We start from the raw sequence: 12,751 nt of genomic DNA, 5'->3' as shown, positions 1-12,751 counted from the left end.
TACATACGGCAACAGCAGAAGCAGGAAGATTAGTTGTTCAATTAATTTTTCATCTTAAATAAAAAACAGCTCCATATTACAGAGAAAACACATTTAATATGCCAGCTGGGTATATAATATATGTCCCAGATGTGAGAAGATTTTCATTAGGAATGACAAAGCAAGAAAACATGGTCTTCTGTGTATCAGCAAAGGAAGAATTCAATGCAGTTAATAAAATTGAAGGAAGTTTTACTGAGGTACCAATTCTTCATCCTTCACTGAAGACATTATCGTTGTCCCAAGGAGTGTGCCTATGAATCATGTTATCCATCATCTTGCAAAATGAGCCAGAACCTGTGCTCTGCTTGGGCCATGCAAATGTGCTTAGGAGGACCTCTGCAAGAGGCACGTAGCTCCAAAGTGTTTGCTCCCCCTCCTTTCACCGAAGCCCACGCATTGCTTCATGGGCTGCAGTAGGAGGACGGAGCATGCAGCTCTCCCTGCCTCAGCTGAACCTGCTATGCACGAGGGGACAGAGCCATGCTGCCTTTTGCAGTTACACTCTTTAACGCTGCAAATTTTGTGATTTTTTGCTGAACAGGCCAAATGCAATCAGGGGAAAAGCCACCATCTGGACTCATCTGGCCTCTCTGTTGCAGAGACTGTGGTGAGAAGCCATACGGTACGATACAAAAGCATTCATTAGAAGGAACTGGCTAGAGCTGCCTTTGCAGGGAGCACAGCATTTCTGGCATGGACTAAGGCTGCACACCACAGATCCCCTGAAGAGGATCAGGTTGGAGGTAAAAGCCTGGCTAAACCTGAAGAAACTCCAAAAGTTCTTGGCATGCTCAGGGATTATATATGGTGTGCAAAGGCTGCAAGGTGTGGTGGTTGGGACAGGTTTAGAGTGCACAGGCAACTCCAGGAGTAAGTGGTATCTGGATGAGGTTATTGTCATTGCAATTTTGGGATCTTGTGCAAACATCTCTATCAGATAAAGCCCTTGAACATCCAACCACAACACCCTCACTGGACCGGGGCAGAAGCTGACAGCACGAATGTGGTCAGTTTCATTCTATCCTGGCTGAAGGTACAGGTTGGAAACCTCACCTAGAGCCCCCACCAGCCTCTCACTGCTGCTGGTGCTCATTTCTCACAGGGAGTGAAGGACGATTAGCCAGGAGGAGCAAGCCAGCACCAGTGCCAGTCCGCAGCCTGATCACCACATACCATCCTAGGACCTAGGCGCTGGCCAACCTGTTCTTTCCCTTCAGGGATACACCCTGGTATCAGCCCTGGCTCCCATCTCCAGGCTCCTGTCTTTGCCTTCAGCTCCAGCATCCCAGCCAGCTTCCCCAGTACAGCCAAACCTCTCACTTGCAGACTCCCTGGACTGTTCCCTGAAACACTCAGTCCTGTTGGAAATGATCTCACAGCCTCCATCTGCTCCAAAAAAATCTCAGTGCCTTCAGCTCCCTTCCTCCTCAAATTGCTTCAAGCCTCAATGACTCCCAATGTCCAATGAGGTGGAGAGGCGGTGGTAGCAGTGCAGGAGGTGGTGGATAGGTAGACAGAGAACCATCTTCCAAGGAAAGAGTGGAGGAAGGAGGAGGAGGAGCACAGTGGCGGGGCTGGTCCCAATAAAGTTGACAGACTTCCATATTTATTTGGAGTGTTCATATGCTCAGCTTTCACCATGCTATGATAAGACATAGTGGTCATTAGATAACAGCAGCTTATGGAAACAGATGAATTGCAACCATAAATTCTTCACACAAGGTGACTTAAACACTGTTATCACCAAAACCAGATTCTGCCAACTGCTCTACAAACACCAGTCCTGTGTACCTCTCCATTCCCAGGGCAGGATGATGGATTTGTGAGTTTTAAATCCTGGCATTAGATGCAAGAAGGAGCTCTAGCTAGCTAGCCTCATTTTACAGGTCTATAAAAGAATGAGTTACCATCAGGAAGGCACCTTACATTGTTTGACGGTGTTTCTGCCTTTAACCACATAGCAAATCTAAAATCCTGCCTGATTACTCATTTGAAAAAAATACTTCTGCTATGAGACTAGTGTCTATGGTAAGAAAAAAAATTCACACAGTTTAAGTGCAGACAAAATTCTTAGATCACCTGGATCATAACCCGAATGTCACAGATCATTAAACTTAATCGGAAGCCCCTATATCCACTCTCATGGCAGTAAGTAAATGGAAATCTTTCATTCCTTGCAAAAGGATAAGCTGTTCCGTGCCACAGGAGACCAACACGTTGTGGATGCATGGGCAGGGAAATTGAAGAGATGACCCATGCCAGACTGTTGCATGCAGAAAAGAACAAAACAATCTCCATTAGTTCCACCTGGTCAAAAACTCCTGCATGACCTGCAAATACCCCAACTTAGACTATTAATGTGAATGCAAACCGCCTGGCAGGCATTGCGACAGAGCAGTCACAAGAACAACCTGCACAACCACGCTGCCCATCTCCGGCTGTGGCAAATCTCTGCTGCTTCAACTTAACAGCGAGCAAATACAGCCAGAACAAGTGTGAGCAGCTGTGTCTGGAGGTGAATTCCTTCTTGGCACCTGCAAGCAATTGCCTGAAGCCATGAGACATGAGATTTGATTATAATCACAATATTCAAACATTTGGAGCATGCTTAGGGCAAGACAGGCTTTTCTCTCCTCTCTTGCCCATGAAGGGTGGGTAGGAGGCTGTGGAGGATCACAGACCCCAAAGTCAAAGAGGACCACAAAGGCTGACCATAGCTGGATTTCTGTTCCCAGGATAAAGCCTATCTTTTAGGATGAAATCTAACCTTGCTGACACACCCAAACCAGCGGTAAACTCACCATTCCTCCCAGCAAGCTGTTTCAGTATTGGCACCTACACACTGCTGGCAAATTGCATCCTGTTTCCAGGATTAATGTAACTAACACAACTCTTGGCTTTTGGAGGCACTGCTGGTCCCACAGGAGGCCAGAAGGGGTTGGATACCCTGTGCAGTATAGGAATAAACTTCCATGGATTTTCAGTAGCCTGATGCTTGCTGCTTGCTTATGGCAGTGCCCTATTTTCTAGGTAGGAAACACATAGAACTTTGTTCTCCTCCTCCAGTAATCTCTGTTTTCCAGTAAAATACTAAGACTGTAAGACGAATCACTCTTGCCAACATGTTAATTTTACTAGGAAAGGGCTGCTGTAGCAAATAAAAGATTTCCTCGTGTTCTCCACTTGTCTTCCTTGTCCTAATGTCCTGTGAGTCTAATCAGGAAATTGGACCCCCTTTTTGATAGACACTGAATCCAAGTATCCAAATTTTTTTAGCATTAATTTCTTACGGGTGCTGTGAGCTTGGTCTGGTATTGAAACTCTCATAGACATACCTGGAGTCTATTTAAACTGTGTGGCATCACTACTACCAGCACTCAAATTCTCTCAACATTGACACATGGAGGGACATGTGGTCCTCTAGCATCCAAAGCACTTTTTGATGAAAATGGCACCTTCACAGCCAGTTTGCCATGTAGCTTTGGGACAGTGACGAGACCTGCAGCCACCCACCAGCCCACACTGTACCCAGGCCCACAGAGTCAGTCCCCACTTCAGAAAGTTGTCCCTATCCACAAAGATTCAATGACAGGTAAAAACTACAGCATCCTCCTATTTTCCTTTATTTTGTGAGAGGTGATTAAGTCTTATGTTATCCAGAGTCAAACCTAATGCAAACAGCTGCTGCCTCTCTTCCTGACAGCTCCTATGTCCCGCAGAGCATTGCTATTGTTATTATAATGCTGTTGTTACTGGTAACAGCACTAATATCAAATTTGCATCCAGTGCTCCTATCAGGCAGGCTCATTATACCCAATATTGAACAAATACCCAGGGATGCATGTTCCACACCACGCAAAGGGATGCTGTCCCAGATGTTCCCTAGACTGCATCAAATGGAAAATGTCAGACTGCACTTTCAGCCAGTTATCCTGATAAATAAGTCTCTTTAATTAAAAAGAGCTCTTGATTTTTTTTTAATTAAATCAAATACTTTCTTTTGTTTCAAGTGGTCAATCTCCCCTGCATTAGCTCCATATTAGTATTCGTCTGTGTTCAAACCCAGCAGGGAATGGATTTGCACTGAGAAGCCTCTTGCTGAGTGAGCAGCCAGACCCATAATGACAATTAGAAAGAGGTTTAGAGGCTATTTAAGCCTCAGTCAGTCTCTCTCAGTGCCTTCACACAGGATGCAATTACTACCTATTAGCAATGAAGACAATTTATTACTAAGTTTTTGAACATTTGTCCTCTAAAGCAAAACAGGATTTTTATTTGTCTTATTTCTCACTTTCTGTAAGGAAAACTGAGTCTAAGGACATTATTAACCCCTTGGAAGAGTCTTTCTAAGCATAATGAAATGAAGGGAAGGTGCAAGAGAGCACCAGTGAGGTTTCACAAGTGAACCAGAAGAACAGGATCAAAGGAGGATGGGCAGAGATGATAATAATCAGAGGAGGAGAAAGGAGGATGTGCAGGGCAGAACCCCCTGTTACCAGACGTTCATCAGCCTGAGGAGAGCTCCTGAAGAGGTTTCAAAGCGTGAATGTCCTGGTCCATGTCCTGGACTCCATTTGCAAAAGCTATTGTTTGCCTTTTTTCATTGAAAGCCAGAAAGCGAAGGATACGTGTCCAGAGGGCAACAAACCTGGTGGAAGGGCTGGAAGGAATGTTGTAAGAGGAGCAGGACTTTGGGTTTGTCTGGTTTGGAAAACAGGAGGCTGAGGGGTGACCTCATGGCTCTCTACAGCTTTGTGAGGTGGGGATGTGGTGAGGGAGGTGCTGAGCCCTTCTCGCTGATATCCAGTGACAGGACGTGTGGGAATGGTTCGAAGCTGCACCCAGGGTGGTTTTGACTGGAATTTAAGGAGCGTTTATTTAGTGTGGCGTTGGTCAAACACTGGAGGAGGCTTCCTAGAAAGGTGGTTGATGCCCCAAACCTGTCAGTGTTGAAGAGGCATTTAGACCACGTCCTTAATAACATGCTTTACCTTCTGATCATCCTTGAAATGGTCAGGCAGTTGGACTAGATGATCAGTGTTGTTACCTGTTGCCTTACAACTGAAAATATTCTGTTCTGTTCCATTCTATATTTCATACCAGAAGGTGCCTGCCTGTGGGATCTCCTAGGAAATAGGTGGGAAATTGCAGGACAGGGCAGCCAGACTACACCACAGGACAGCACTGTCTCGGCACATACTGTGTGTTGCACATTGAGACAAACTCGGGAGGAAACGCAACTGCAAGGCCAAGTGATTCTTTTTGTATTATGACAAACATGAACAATCATTCCCACCTCTTTCCCAGACCCTGCTAGGTTTAACAGACCTCTCATACCCTCTCTCAATGCCTCCTTTGCAGGCTGGAGAGACTTGACTGTGTCTCTCACCATACGAAACATCTCTGAGACCTTTCACAATTGCTTCTGCCCTTCTCTGTGCAGACGGGAAAGGCAGAAAGTGTCCAGACCATAAACCCTGCCCAGGCTCAGTGCTTGGGAGCATGGCATGCCTGTTTGAAAGTCTGGCTGCTTGAGTCATTAAGGTGCCTTATTAGCACCTAATTAGCAGTCTAAGTATTTAGTGCCTGATCATGTCCTCAGCATCTAGTCCTCTGCCCCTATTGGAAGAACTGGATGCTGGTAACTACACTGACTGCAGGTGATTGGGGTGGTGGGGGAGGTAAAAACTAAAGCAATAATTAAACCTGAAGGGGTTCTCACCTCTCCATCGTCATTTTTCCTCGATGTACCTTCCTGCCTTAATTCAGCTAGTGCAGGATTGCGCTTGCTGGTATTTTCAAGCCTCTGCAAGAACCCGTCATCCTTTCAATGCATTTTTCCAGGCTGGATGATTTGCTGGCCACTAAATCTTCCCCACACAAAAAACATTCACTACAGATTCACACTCCTTGGGGAGCAATAACAGAACATCCTTACCTGGCGACTCATTTACAAAAAAATCCCTACCTCCAAATAAACAAATTGTTATTGTGTGAAGGCTGCCCTTCAAGCCCATTTGAAGTGGGACAAAAAATTCAGGACTTGTTAAAATGAAAGGACAGAGGTACAAAAACCAAATCACAGGACTCTAACGCTTGTTCCCTGAGGAGTTAGGCTGAAAACGTCAAGTATTACTGAACATACCAGAAATACAGATTTTTGCTGCACCCAAAATAAACTGGGATTTACACCCCCCATCAGAATGACATTTTTATAGCTATTTTTTATTAATTTTCATTCCATAATTGAGGAATATGAGAGAAGCATTGCGTTCTAGTGGGATTAGAGCAAATAACAGGGATTGTGACAGGCCTACAGCCACTACAGTAATACTTTAATCCTTGAAAATACGCCCCTGTCCTCCTGTCATTAAAAAAAAAAAAAAAAAAAAAAGCAACATGCCAAAAATCTCCAACAAGAATAAAAGGCATTCCCTAGGGAGACAGATCTGACAGTACTGGCAGCTCGACATGCTGTGCTGCTCATGTCCAGAGCACTAATACACCAACTCCACAAAAATAAGCAACTGATTAGGAGCAAGCATTGACCTATACATGCAGTCTGTCTTACAGGCTAGGCTTGCCGCTCAGTCCTAGCTAATTTTACTCTGAAATGATCCCAGTGAAAAGTTGCCACAAACCATAAGTCAGGTAAAATCTGTTCAAGAGACTTAACGGTGTTTTTGACAGTGGATACTTTACTTAGCTGGGGTATAAATACAGCATACATATATAATACTCCTGAAAGTAATATATATGTATTACTGGCTGCTTTTATACTCCATGGTATGTGCCCTTGGATCTCTTCTTGGCCCAATGTGGAGCTAAGACATAATTACCATGGGGGGAAGGGGAAGCAGATCAATGTTTCTGAAATTAAGAATGTGCTTCAGCCCATCAGTGTGAGTTCTAAATATCCTAAGGATAGGATGAGGGCATGTAGAAAGGTTTCTGGTTGTGAGACCCAGTGGGATAGTGGAGTTTTTTAAGCTGAAAAATAAGAGACCAGCATGTTTCTTTTTTTATGCTGTGAATTTCAGCGTGTTGCTGTTTGTCACCGTCTGTTGTGAAGGCCACTGGAGAGCAAGACTTGTTTGGAAACTCAGAGTTTCATCCTGTGAATTAATTTGAACATGTGGTTACAAGCTGACAGTTGACAGTCATAAATCTAATCAAGAAAATAATGGAGGCAACCACCATAACTGAAAAGGGCAAAGAAATATCAGCATTTACAAAACAAAACAAGAAACAAAGTATGCTTTTATTTATGTAGATTGTAGTCTCATTTCACCTACAATAAAAATAGACTTCTCATTTTGAAGGATTGTAAAAACGTTTACCTTCACAGAGACCAACGCGACACAGCCGCAGAAGGAACCACAAGCAAGGGCTCCCTCTTCAATGCTGGTTTGCTCTTTGTGCATTCATTTTATCCAGCAGCATGGCACGGACACACACACAGCCAAATCAGAGCACAGCACTTTAGCCTTGATTTACACCCAACACCAGAGAAGTTTAATGGTCTACTTAGGCCTTTTCAAAATACGTAGTAGCTAGCCAGTGAAAACCTGGAGCCGTTATGTTCTTAAATGAGCTAATACCATACTTCAAGAAGAAATAACTCTTCTAATTCTTCACTTTATTGTACTTGGGAAAAGTTTGCCTGACCGGGCTGTACATGCACAGAGCTTGAAGTAGATCCTGGCCCCACCTGCAGCCTCAACCAAAGAGCTGGACAAGAAATGGAAATACCTGGGGTACTGCATGCAGCAGAGAACGGGGATCAACCCCATGATTGCTGAGGTCCAGATGGGACCTCCACAGTGGACCACGTAGTCACTGACCTTGACAAATCCAGACGACTCCTGCAGTAAGGTCTGGGTTGGATCTGGAGTTGCTGTGCCACACCACACCATTACACAATGGCAGAGAGACCCTGGAGAGCTACGTGTGCCCAGCACACCTATACCCATGTGGCTGGCATGGCGAGGAGTGCTCTGAAGTAGCCTGGTCTGGCACAGCACACACATTTCTCTTGTTTTTCTTCCCAGGGATTGTGTGGGCATTATGGAAAGTCAAAGCGATGGACTTCAGCCCTCAGCTGTCTGCACGGCTGTGTAAAGCCTTGTTACTCTGCTGGCCCCAGGCAAGGGAAGGAAAGGCCCCAGTAGAGAAGGGGGTGGCATGGTCTCTTTGTGGTCTAACCAAAATCTTTCAGTACCTATCAAGAGGTGGAGGGATGGGATGGGGAGAGAGAGTCCTCCTTTCTTACATCTCTCAGGAAGGCAGAGGCACATCGAGCGAGACATGGTGCCCCCCAAACCCAGTCCCTCCCAACTGCCCTCCACTCTCCACTTCAGTGGATCTGGGGGGCAGGAGCAAAGCAGCATGCAGCCAAAGAGGAAAAGACAGAAAATACTGCTGGCAATTGAAAAGGTAACAAAAAATACCGAGTGACTTTTTTTTTTTTCTTTATAAAACGTACATAAAGAACATATACCTTTTGAGGTAAAAGTGAGACCAGTTTGTAATTTAACCAATACATTAACAACAATGACAAAAAATAAATCTACAGTGGGTGTGCTAGTAAAATAAGAGACCAAGTTTTGGCTATATACAATACTTGAGATCGTTAAAATGTAATAATCATTATATATACATTAAATACATACAATTACAGTTATTTATATAATATTTACAAACACAAACACACAGGGGTTTTCCCTTTGCAGTTGGTAGTGTGCAAGCAGAAGCACATCTGATCTTTCCTGAGAAGTTGCTGAGGCTGATAATTCTTACTCGCAGTAATGTGTGTTTCTTCAATCTCTTTTGTGGTCATATACGTCAAAAACAAGTCAATAGTTTACAGTTGCAGTCGTTGCAGTGATCTTGTTTCTTCCCTACAGGTGGAGGACTGCAAACCTCCAGCCTGTAGAACGCAAAGACTTGTTGCATGCAAAGATTCTGGATCCCAAGGAATCAGCAGAAATATTTCTCCAGTTGTCAGCCATGACTTTAGCTGTGAGAAAAGCATTCATATCAATTTGTCCAAGCACTTGCCAACATTCAAGTCTCTTTCTCAATGAAAAAAAAAAAAATTACAGAGAATAGAAATGGAAGGAAACTGGCTGCAAGTCACCTGTCATTGATCCTTGGTAAGTTCCAATAAGGTGACGCTCAACCTGACCATGTCATACAAAGAACCATCTAGGAGAGACCGTTAGGTGAGGCCACCAGGATGCATGCAGAAACATCTAAAGAGGGAACGCAAACATAATCTTCCTACTTATATTTCAGTTTCTTGTCAATTGTCTGACACAGATTTTTTTAATTAAAGTACTAGGGTTGCTCTCAGCAGGTTACAAAATGTTGCAAATGACCAAGTGAACTTGGATGGTTTTGGATGGTTTTGGGCATTTGAGGAGGGGCACAGGGGGAGGAGGGAATTACTCCCCATACGTGCAGCATCACTGCTTTCTCTGGAGGCTTGATGAGTTTCTTCTCACTAGAGTAGTCTCAACACAACACAACTATTTCTCTGAGAGGTATGGGTAAGATGCCATTTTATTAAATAAAAGTCTTAGTGTCACCACTGAAACCTCTGAAGGACTTGCTATCCGGAAACACTCAGATCTAAGTGGGATGACTTCTTCACAGACTTTGGATGTGTTATTTTGGGGAGAAAATACAGCAAACTTCCCAAAATATAAAGCTCATGGTACAAACTCCTTAATCTGACAGATACAAAGGAAAAGTACATTGTGTTTTAGTAAGTCACACCTACATGTAGTATCCCAAGTATCCTGTATTTGGGTTAATGATAGCTTTTATTTTTTATTATTTATCTTTGCTAACCCAGAGATATAAATATTGTAACCTGGCCAAAAACAGCCAAAAGGGGGACCTGAAGGTGGTCTGGGGGTACAGAGAGGAGCTTAACACCAGAAAGGGCGGAAAATATATTTTAATGTTGCTGGCACAAGAATAAATAATGTTCAGCCAGCCATGAATACGTTTATGCTGGCGACAAGAATGAGGGTGACAAACCTCGCAGCAGCCAAGTTTTGCAACAGCCTTATGAGCAGCGTAGGGGGCAATCATCTAATGTGTCCTGCGTCTTCTACCTTTTAATTGGTTTTAAGATTGACTAATTTGTGAGCAGGGGCATGGTGGGTGGTCGCCGGTACCGGGTGTGCCCAGCACATCCGCCCCCTGAGCCCGAGTCCCGCAGAGCACCTTTCCCTGACTACACCTCTGCGTGCCAGGGTGCATTCCCATGGGATCTACGGGGTGACACCAGAGTTGGGGGCTTAAGGAAAGATGACATAAAGCATCTGAAGACCAAAGGTCCAATGACTGCAGGATTGCATGAGCTCTGGGTTGTTAAGCTCCTTTGCATGAAGGGAAATCAAATGGTTTGTATGTGCTGGTTTAATTCCTTCTGTGCTGCTGAGACTGAGATGGGCATCGGGGTTGAGGCAGCCGTAAATGAGGGAGCACGCTCCTGTGCTGTTGCTTTTTTTGCAAAGAAAAAAAAAAAAGAAATTGAAATGTAATAATAACCTTTTTTATAGCTTTTTATAGCTTTATGAGAAAATACAAGAATTAATCCAGATGGCACCCAATATCTTTATTAGCATATATAGGCAGAGAGTGCTTATAATACCAAACTATATCTTTTTTATTGAAGTGCTCTATAAAGCCATTCTTCTGATGGATCACAGTTCTTCTTGGGGAGAAAGAGAGTTTCACTTACCCTTTGATACATGACAAAAAAATTACTAGCAAGTAAACCCTCCAAAAATAAAAGCATGTGAGCCTCTTCCACTAAGGGTGGAAAAAAATCTGATCATTCTGACTAAATTACTCACTACAAAGGGATTTCACTAACCTTACAAGGCAGTAAAAGAGAGAACAAACTTCAACAATAAGCTGATATTTTAACTGATCAACTTTGGTTTTAAAGTTTGGGAATCCCAATTGCCCTCAAAGCTGTTCCAACTAAATTACGCAATTCACACTGGTGAACACAGCAGTGCTGGGTGTCAAGAAGGAAACTGCTCTGGCACCAGTGGAGGTCGGTACCTGGGCATGGGGCTTGCAGCCGTTCAGGGACTGCCAGCTGCATCTCCATGTTATTTGGGCGAACCAGCTCCTCCTCTCCCAAATTAAGAAGACGTTTCCCATTTCCAAGGATTTCTGTGGGCCTGACAGTAGCATGCCCTTAGGTAATAGTCTGCAAAAACTGGCTGATCTGAGATGGGCTCAGTGGAGACACCTTATCCTCCACTAGTCCGTGCCTTCATCACATGAGGCATCACCACGTTGATGGACTCTCAGGTAGCTGCTCCTGCCTTCAAACCATAAATGTGCATTTGTAGTGCGATTTGAAATGCGTTTGCCCCCTTTTAGTCTATGCTCTTTTATCTTCCCTTGTGTCTCATCCAGGATCCAAGCCTGGCTGGAGCCAGCTGCAGAAGTGATGGGTTGGTAGCACAGTGAGATCAAAGTGCTTCATAACTGTATGTGGGATTTCACGTTCAGACTACGTGCTTTGTGAAAGAAATGAACTTGCATGGCTTTGTGGGAGGCAATATAAGGGGACTATGCCAATAATGTCCTTATGCTTCCAGATCATCCTGAGAAAGAATTAAAAAAAAAATGGAAATTTTATCATGGGCTCCACCCAGCTAACTCCCACAGCCATCCCCACAGAAACAATGGTCACCAATCCCAACAGCCAAGTGCTGTAGTTGCTGCAAAGTCCACATTTGCACAATTATGTATTTGATGTCCAATTTAAAAATACATCAGAAACATTACTAGATTGGATACCCAGGAACTGAATTATAGGATTTAGCACATTTCATAGAAGAGCCATCATTTCAAACTCCCTTTGACTGATTGCCAGGCCAAAAATTTTACAAATACATTAATTTTCACAACTGAAATGGAAAAGAAAAAAAAATCAAGACTAGGAAGTACATACATATCTCAGTTTGTAATTATTATTCGTGACCCAGACAAAGTAAAATCCCATTGCCTTTTTGGTAGCTTATATTGGGAATGTAAAGGAAGATAACACTACTTCTAAATCAACAACTGAAAGAAAACCAGCTTTTCTTAGCACCTTCTTTTGCAGCAAAGCAGAATAGAAGTGAAATAGGGGAATAAATTTCCTTTCACACAAAGATCTGGGCTTTTCGGGACAAACAGATTATCCTGCCTTGAAAGAAGACATCTGTGGTCTTTGGCTGTCAATTGAAAACCTTTATCAAATACTCAGTGTGGTCCTTGACCAAGGGAAAGAAAAATCAAAATACAAAGAGGAAATACAGATTTGAGTTTGCAGTCTTAGCTTGGGATCTAAACAAGCAAGCACAATCTCTACTTCATTATCTTCAGGCTGTCTTCATCACAGCTGCCTGAGCAGGAGAGGACATCGCAGGGTGCTTTCCAAATCCTCTCTTCCTGCGGAGTCCCCTGTCACACCGCCACCGTCATCGCTGTGGCTGGAGCTCTGCCCGGCGCTTCGAAGATGCTTCTCCTGGCCTGTGCTGATCAATGGGAATCCAAATGTCAGTTTACTTCGAGTCTATTTTTGGAAGGGATGAATTTGAAGGAAAAATGGGAAAATATTTTAAAGGAAATGGAATACTTCATGCTTCACTTCAAAATGATCGACAGATTGCCACTCTTTTCTTTTTTT

The sequence above is a fragment of the Falco punctatus genome, assembly GCF_963210335.1.
Source record: "Falco punctatus genome assembly, chromosome: 7".
NCBI classification, from domain to species: domain Eukaryota; kingdom Metazoa; phylum Chordata; class Aves; order Falconiformes; family Falconidae; genus Falco; species Falco punctatus.
The sequence above is the reverse complement of the archived record's forward strand: the minus strand, read 5'-3'. Positions refer to the sequence as shown.